Here is a 6,597-nt window from a genome sequence, read left to right on the forward strand (position 1 = left end):
AACCTTTAACTTGCAATAGTGCAATGATCACATTTATAATTCTCAGAATTTACCATTTTTTGTATGACGCTGGGCAAAATCAAATTGTAATTATAAAACTTAATAAGCTAAGGGGAATTGTAACTAATATTATTTTGTCAATAATTATTGCTAATTGGCCATTTAATAAAATTTGAATCCAAAGTTTTGGCACTAATAGAGGTGAACTGTAAAAATGCAAGCTCCAGAAACTATATGACATCTGTTTTAGTGCACTATTTAACTACAATGCACACTATTGGGTTGATAATATGTGCATAATTAGTACAACAGACTCGGCCTGAAAATGAAGGGTAAAGTATTTGAAACATTTTAAAATAAACATTTGTTCGTACATTTTGGTTCTATTTCTATTCCTATTACCACAAACTGATTTTCTGCTTGCAAGATAAATATATTTTTTTAATAAAACTAGACAAAGAAAATTAGCACAAAAGCTTTAATTAATTTTTACATAAAATGTAAAGTACAATTTTATTGCAGTGCAAAACTCCAATTTATCTCTCATTTAAAAGAAATAAGTTACAATTACAGACAAGAAAGTATATTTTTCTTAAATAAATTAGAAGTAATCCTTTGATTCTCAATAAAAAATAAAAAGTCACTTGTTTTATTATTCTTTTTTAATTTGTTAGTTTAGCACATCAGCTTGATTAAATAGCTATTTCACCCTAAAATGATAACAATGAAGAACATTCTAATCAATTCTAAAATCAGATGTTTTGATCTTCTTTTGTTAACACCTTTGGAGCCCTAATTTAAGGCACATTTGGACATGTTAAGTGAACAATGAGGAAAAATTAGTCAATGGCTTAAAATATTGTATTTTTTTAGTCTTTTATCATACATGTTTTATTTAATAATAAATATATATTTTTCATTTGCTTTTATTTTTATTTTTTTTTATCCTGAAAAGTATATGACAGGGTTTTATTTTCCAATAATTGATGAAAGGAGATGCTGGGATAATTTACAACACATCACTAAGCCTTGAAGTCTTAACCTTCCATCATTACCTTGTTAAAGCATGATTATTTTTCTCAATATCTTGTTCTGTTCCTCAGATCCCCTGGGATCCAATAAAGCAGTGTGGATTTTCTTTCTACCAAATGCAGCACTGCAGGGGGTCATTCACTGGCTAGTCCATGCTTATCATGTAGGAGGTAGCACATCTAATAAACAAGACAACTGCAGTGCAAGTGGGAAAAAAGGAAATCTATTCCTCATTCCTTAATTTAGGTCAGTGTAAGATATTAAATGTATGGTATTTTAAAAAAAAATTGAAACAACAGTTTTATTTTTTGCAAGTAGCGCACTGTTTTTTTTTTTCTTATTGAATATATTTTATTTACTGCAGAGCCGACTAGAGCACAACTTTAGAAAAAAAATTAAATGTATTTAAACTGTAATTATTGCTTTTGCTTTGAGTCAGATGTGTGCAATTATACCAACAATAGAGATAATAATTGACATACAAGCACTTAAGTTAATGCAATAATTCATTTTGGAATTAGATTAATTAGGGCTATATAGACTCTAATGTCAGAAAGCAATGTAATTTTAAATGAACTGTAAAAACAACAAACATATCAGTAATAAAAATATAACATCATTTCATGCATTTTTCTTTTGAAGATGCCTCTAAAAGTCACCATGTACATATATTAGTATATGACAGTATATAAAAAAAAGACTAATAGCTCTAATATTTAGAATAACTTGTCTTTGAGTGTAATTGGACCTTTTAAATACATTTCAAAAAGAGAAGTATTTAAAAATAATTAATAAGAATGCAGATAGCGGCATTTATAATTAAAAAAAAACATAACAGAAAATAAACAGTAGAATAATATGGTCACTTATACCATTAAATATTTTATTCAATAATATTTTAAACTGCTTTGTTCATTTTTAAACTTTTTTCTGATAATTTAACATTTTCATATTAGTAAAAAGTAAGATTAGGAAAATATAGCTCAGTTATACAGTGTGATGATAAAAATGAACAGATATATTTTATGTTATTGTCTGTTTATCTAAATTTACTATTTTTACCTGTATGTAAAATGTCAAAAATATATAAAATATAGAGCTATAATATAACAAATATAGAGCTTATACTGTCCTAATTTTATTTAACTCATATATATAAAATTCCAAATTGTTTACATATTTGAATTATTTGTTATAACATTTTGATATTACATCATAATAAATTAATTGATATATATAGCTTTGTGTGTGTACACAAAGACACAGTACACATACAAATAAAACAATGATGCTTATAGCTTGTGGTGTACGTATTACCCATTTTCATGCCTGTCAGTCAGATTATGCTTTGATAACGATGTCATTCTCCATCCTATTTGTATTATTTGGCTAATGAGTGTTTGTACAGCAGGCAGTTCCAGCCTTCCTCGGAACCAATATGTTTGAATTTTATTATTGTAAACACGATTACAGAAAATAACTATACGCCAGTCGTAAGAATCTTCCCTTTTTCTGCTGTCTCATACACTTAATATAGGTTGCATTTACAATTTTTGATTACTAATTAAAAAAGGAAACCCTGTGACTCTTTTTATGAAAACTGAAAATACTCACAAATTATTTAATAAGTGAGGTGTCTGACAACTTTAACACTTCCATCTCTTCTTGTTAATAAATTAAATTTGAGGTAGATGAATAAAAAAAGAAAAAAAAAATCAATCCAGAGATTTTCATTACACAGAATTCTGATCTCTAGATGCCTATGGACATTATAGAATTAGGTGTTAAATAGACAAAAGTGAATCAACCTGCCTTTAAAAGCACAGCATGACCATGTAATTCTTTTTCCAGTTTGTGGTAAGAGATGATGAAACTTCTTTCCAAGTAGCTATCACCCAGATTTAGTGTGAAAAGTAGTGTAATTGTAATTCACGCCATCAGGGTTTATCAGCTGTTCTGTAGTTAGGGAAGGCTTGCTTTTCAAATAGGAAAGCTGCCAAGTGCTCTGTTATACCTCCAGCGAGCTTATCGGATTCAGATAGGAGCCAAAACAGCAGCTGCACACATATGCAAATTGGCAATTAATAGTATAACATTCTGCAAAAAAAAAAAAATCCAAACTGAAAAATTCATTGGAACTACCTGAGCTCTAACCTTAGTTTTGAATAGGTGGCTCTGCTTTTGTCCATGGTCCAGGGATTCATTACAGTGTTCGGGAGAAGGGAATGAGATGTTGTATCTAACCCTTCCACATTAAACATAACTTATTACTATGTGGCTTTGTTCCCAGTATTATATATTTATATGTTGCTAAATATATAAGCTACAGGAGTGCGTTCGTGGCAGTGCCAAGTCAAGAATATGGAAATGCTAATATGTTTTTTTGGACTTGTAATGTCTAGATTTGCTAATATTAATGATTACCATTTTGCAGGTGGGCAAAATATAAAAGGAGGGGGAGTTAAAATAATGCTTTTTCAGGCTCATTCTATTCTAAGCTACATAATATAAATAAAAATAGCAATTCCAGCAGAGATTTAATGCCAAATTAAACAAACATTAAATGGGGACCTTTGCTAAAAACTAACCAGTAGCTTAAAGTCTCAATTTGTATGGGGCCTACTCTTTGTTACTTGTATATCCCAGTCCTAAGCTGGCCATACACATGGTAATTTGATCAACTGGTAATAAATTGATGACTTCTGTACATTCCGTTATTAAAAAAAGAGTTGTGCAAAACTAGAAAAACCTAATACAATTTTGTCAATTTTGTTCAACCAAGTTTGATTAAGACACTTATATCATGTCTTTGCACAATAAACTGGAGTACATTTCTCATTGTCCAGGATGGCTTCACAAGTACTTTTCAATTTATTCTGCAATGGCCATCCAACTGGAACATCTGATCTAAGCAATCTTTTCTGTATTCCAGGATAGGATAAATAGATGGATGGCCCAGAACAAAATACCATTAAGCATTACTTTGTGTATATGAGCACCAGACCCAAACACTAGTTAGATAAAACTTGCTTTCAAGAAAAAATAAATGTGCTGAATGAGTTTGGGTTGCTTCTTTGCCTTATACTTAGTTTTGATGTACTCCAACTTGGTATACATTTGTTTGCATTATAGTTGTCTTGTAGGGAAAAGCAGTTTAGATATACAGTAAATGGGTCAAGCTGCATTACTTTGCAAAAGTGTAGCGTGCAAGATACACCAAGGTCCAACCCTGCTTCTATAAATTTCACTGGTTCAATCCCTTTTCAACATGTGCAGGAAATTCTGATGTTCTGATTAGTAGCTGGTGGCATACAATAAATTCTTTTCAACAAACAACCTGCCAAACCTGTAAAACCAATAAAAATTTCAATTTGCATTTTAAATGCGATCAGTTTGACCTAACTTGGAAATTTTACATTTATGGTGTTTTATGGATAATCACAGGCCCAAGAAGGGAGCTTCTGGAGATGTGGGGGTAATTATTTTTTTTTTATATTGTGGTTATTTGAGGTTAGTGGTCACTCGTAGCTGCTTATTTCTCCAAAGCCAATTTTCTTGAACACACACACACACACACACACACACACACACACACACATTTGGAAAGTGACATTTACCAACCCAAAAAAATCATATGGGTCAAAACTCAGTAGAGCAGATATTATAGTGCATAAAATATGCAGTCAAGTGAGCAATGCAAGAATAAACTAAATTAAGGATATAGACCTAAAGCAGAACATAGGAGTATAAGATGTAAAATAAAGGGGAAAGAGGCAAAGTCAAAAACCATACTGGGGGAGTGAGGGGAGAGCAGGAGGGAACGGTATGCAAGATTTGGCCCACAGGGAAACTCTAAGGCCCAGAGTGGGACATAAGGACGTTTTAAGCTAGTCAAATGAGACAGGAAAAAAACCTGTGCATTTTTTTAATGCAGCAGCTATTAAACCCCTACATTTTTCTTGGAACACCAGAGGTGGTGGAAAGGCCCATGTCTCTTAGAATTGGGCATTTTACCTGGTGCACCTTTTCTGACCACCTAGGCTATTTGTTTTAATATGGTTGAAATATTATTATTACACAGTATTTATATAGCGTTAACATATTACACAGTGCTGTAAAAAGTTCATAGTCGTGACACTAACTGTCCTTCAAAGGGGCTCACAATCTAATGTCCCTACCATAGTCATGTCATTAATGTAGTCTATGGTCAATTTTGGGGGGAAGCCAATTAACCTAACTGCATGTTTTTGGGATGTGGGAGGAAACCAGAGTTCCCAGGGAAAACACACGCAGACACGGGGAGAACCTGCAAACTCCATGCAGATAGTGCCCTGGCCGGGATTCCAACCTGGGACCTAGCGCTGCAAAGGCAAAAAATGCTAACCACTGAGCCACGTGCTGCCCGAAATATAAAGAATTCTCTATCATTTGTGTGTGTTTTCAATGGTATTTCTTTGAATAAAGCACTACTATCTTGTGCCTTCTGTAATGTTTTCTCAAACTGTAATATAAGACCTATCAAGACTATCTCTATAAGTATACAAATATCTATAAAAAAAAGCTATTCACCTCACTCTATGTTTTAAGATGAGGAACTGTTCTGTAGAGCATTCCTAGGGTGACGATGGTGATCCCCCATTGGGAAATAAGCTTTTCAAAGAAAACATATATACGGTAGTCACCACACAAAAGGATGGGTAAGCTACAGTATATTCAACTGTTTATTTTAGGATCAGATAAACTTTAATACAATAAAAAAAACTCCTAAAAGTTATATGAAAACACACAGCATGATACTTTCAATATTTTAAATTCAGAGCTAATTTATAAGTTTGTGAACATTATAGCCATGTCTTATCTGGTCATGTATCAAAGGGGTCTGCAATACTTTAAATCAGTGTTTCTCAACTGGGGTTCCTTCAGAGGTTGCTAGGGTCTCCTTGAGCAATGACCATTCAGTTTAAGTGAAACCAATTATCTTTTTGGCTATCTGTAAGGTACTCTTCCAACTGACCAGAATGCTAATGCACTGTTAGCTGTGGATGTAGTAATTGTAGTAGGGGTTCCATGAAGATCTGAAAATTATTTCAAGGGTCCCCCCATGAAAAAAGGTCAAGAAAGACTGCTTGAGATTATCACCCAGTTGGATTACTGGGTTGGAAACTCAAAAGGATGCAGTGATTGTTGCATTCAGGTGAAGACTCAGCACAACAGAATGAACAGCAAGGAGGGGTTTTTTGATGCTGTTACAAGCAAAATATAGAACCAACTTTGCACCACAAGCCACCAGTTGGTTACTAATATGCAATCTAAGACCTGGAGGTATGGCCCTACTGGAACATATAATGCTCCACTGAAGCACCAAAATGGAATATTCACACTCTCCTATCTCACTTTGAGCTGAAGAAGCCAAACAGGGCAAAACGCGTCAGCACACAGACAATCACGCTTCACACCTTTTTGTCACTTAACTTGTATGCACAATATTGTATGAAAGTATGTTTTTGTACAAATATCACAATACACATCCTATTTTGAACTGATTTTTGAATACATGTCACATTT

Source organism: Pyxicephalus adspersus, chromosome 7 (assembly GCF_032062135.1).
Source record: "Pyxicephalus adspersus chromosome 7, UCB_Pads_2.0, whole genome shotgun sequence".
NCBI lineage: Eukaryota > Metazoa > Chordata > Amphibia > Anura > Pyxicephalidae > Pyxicephalus > Pyxicephalus adspersus.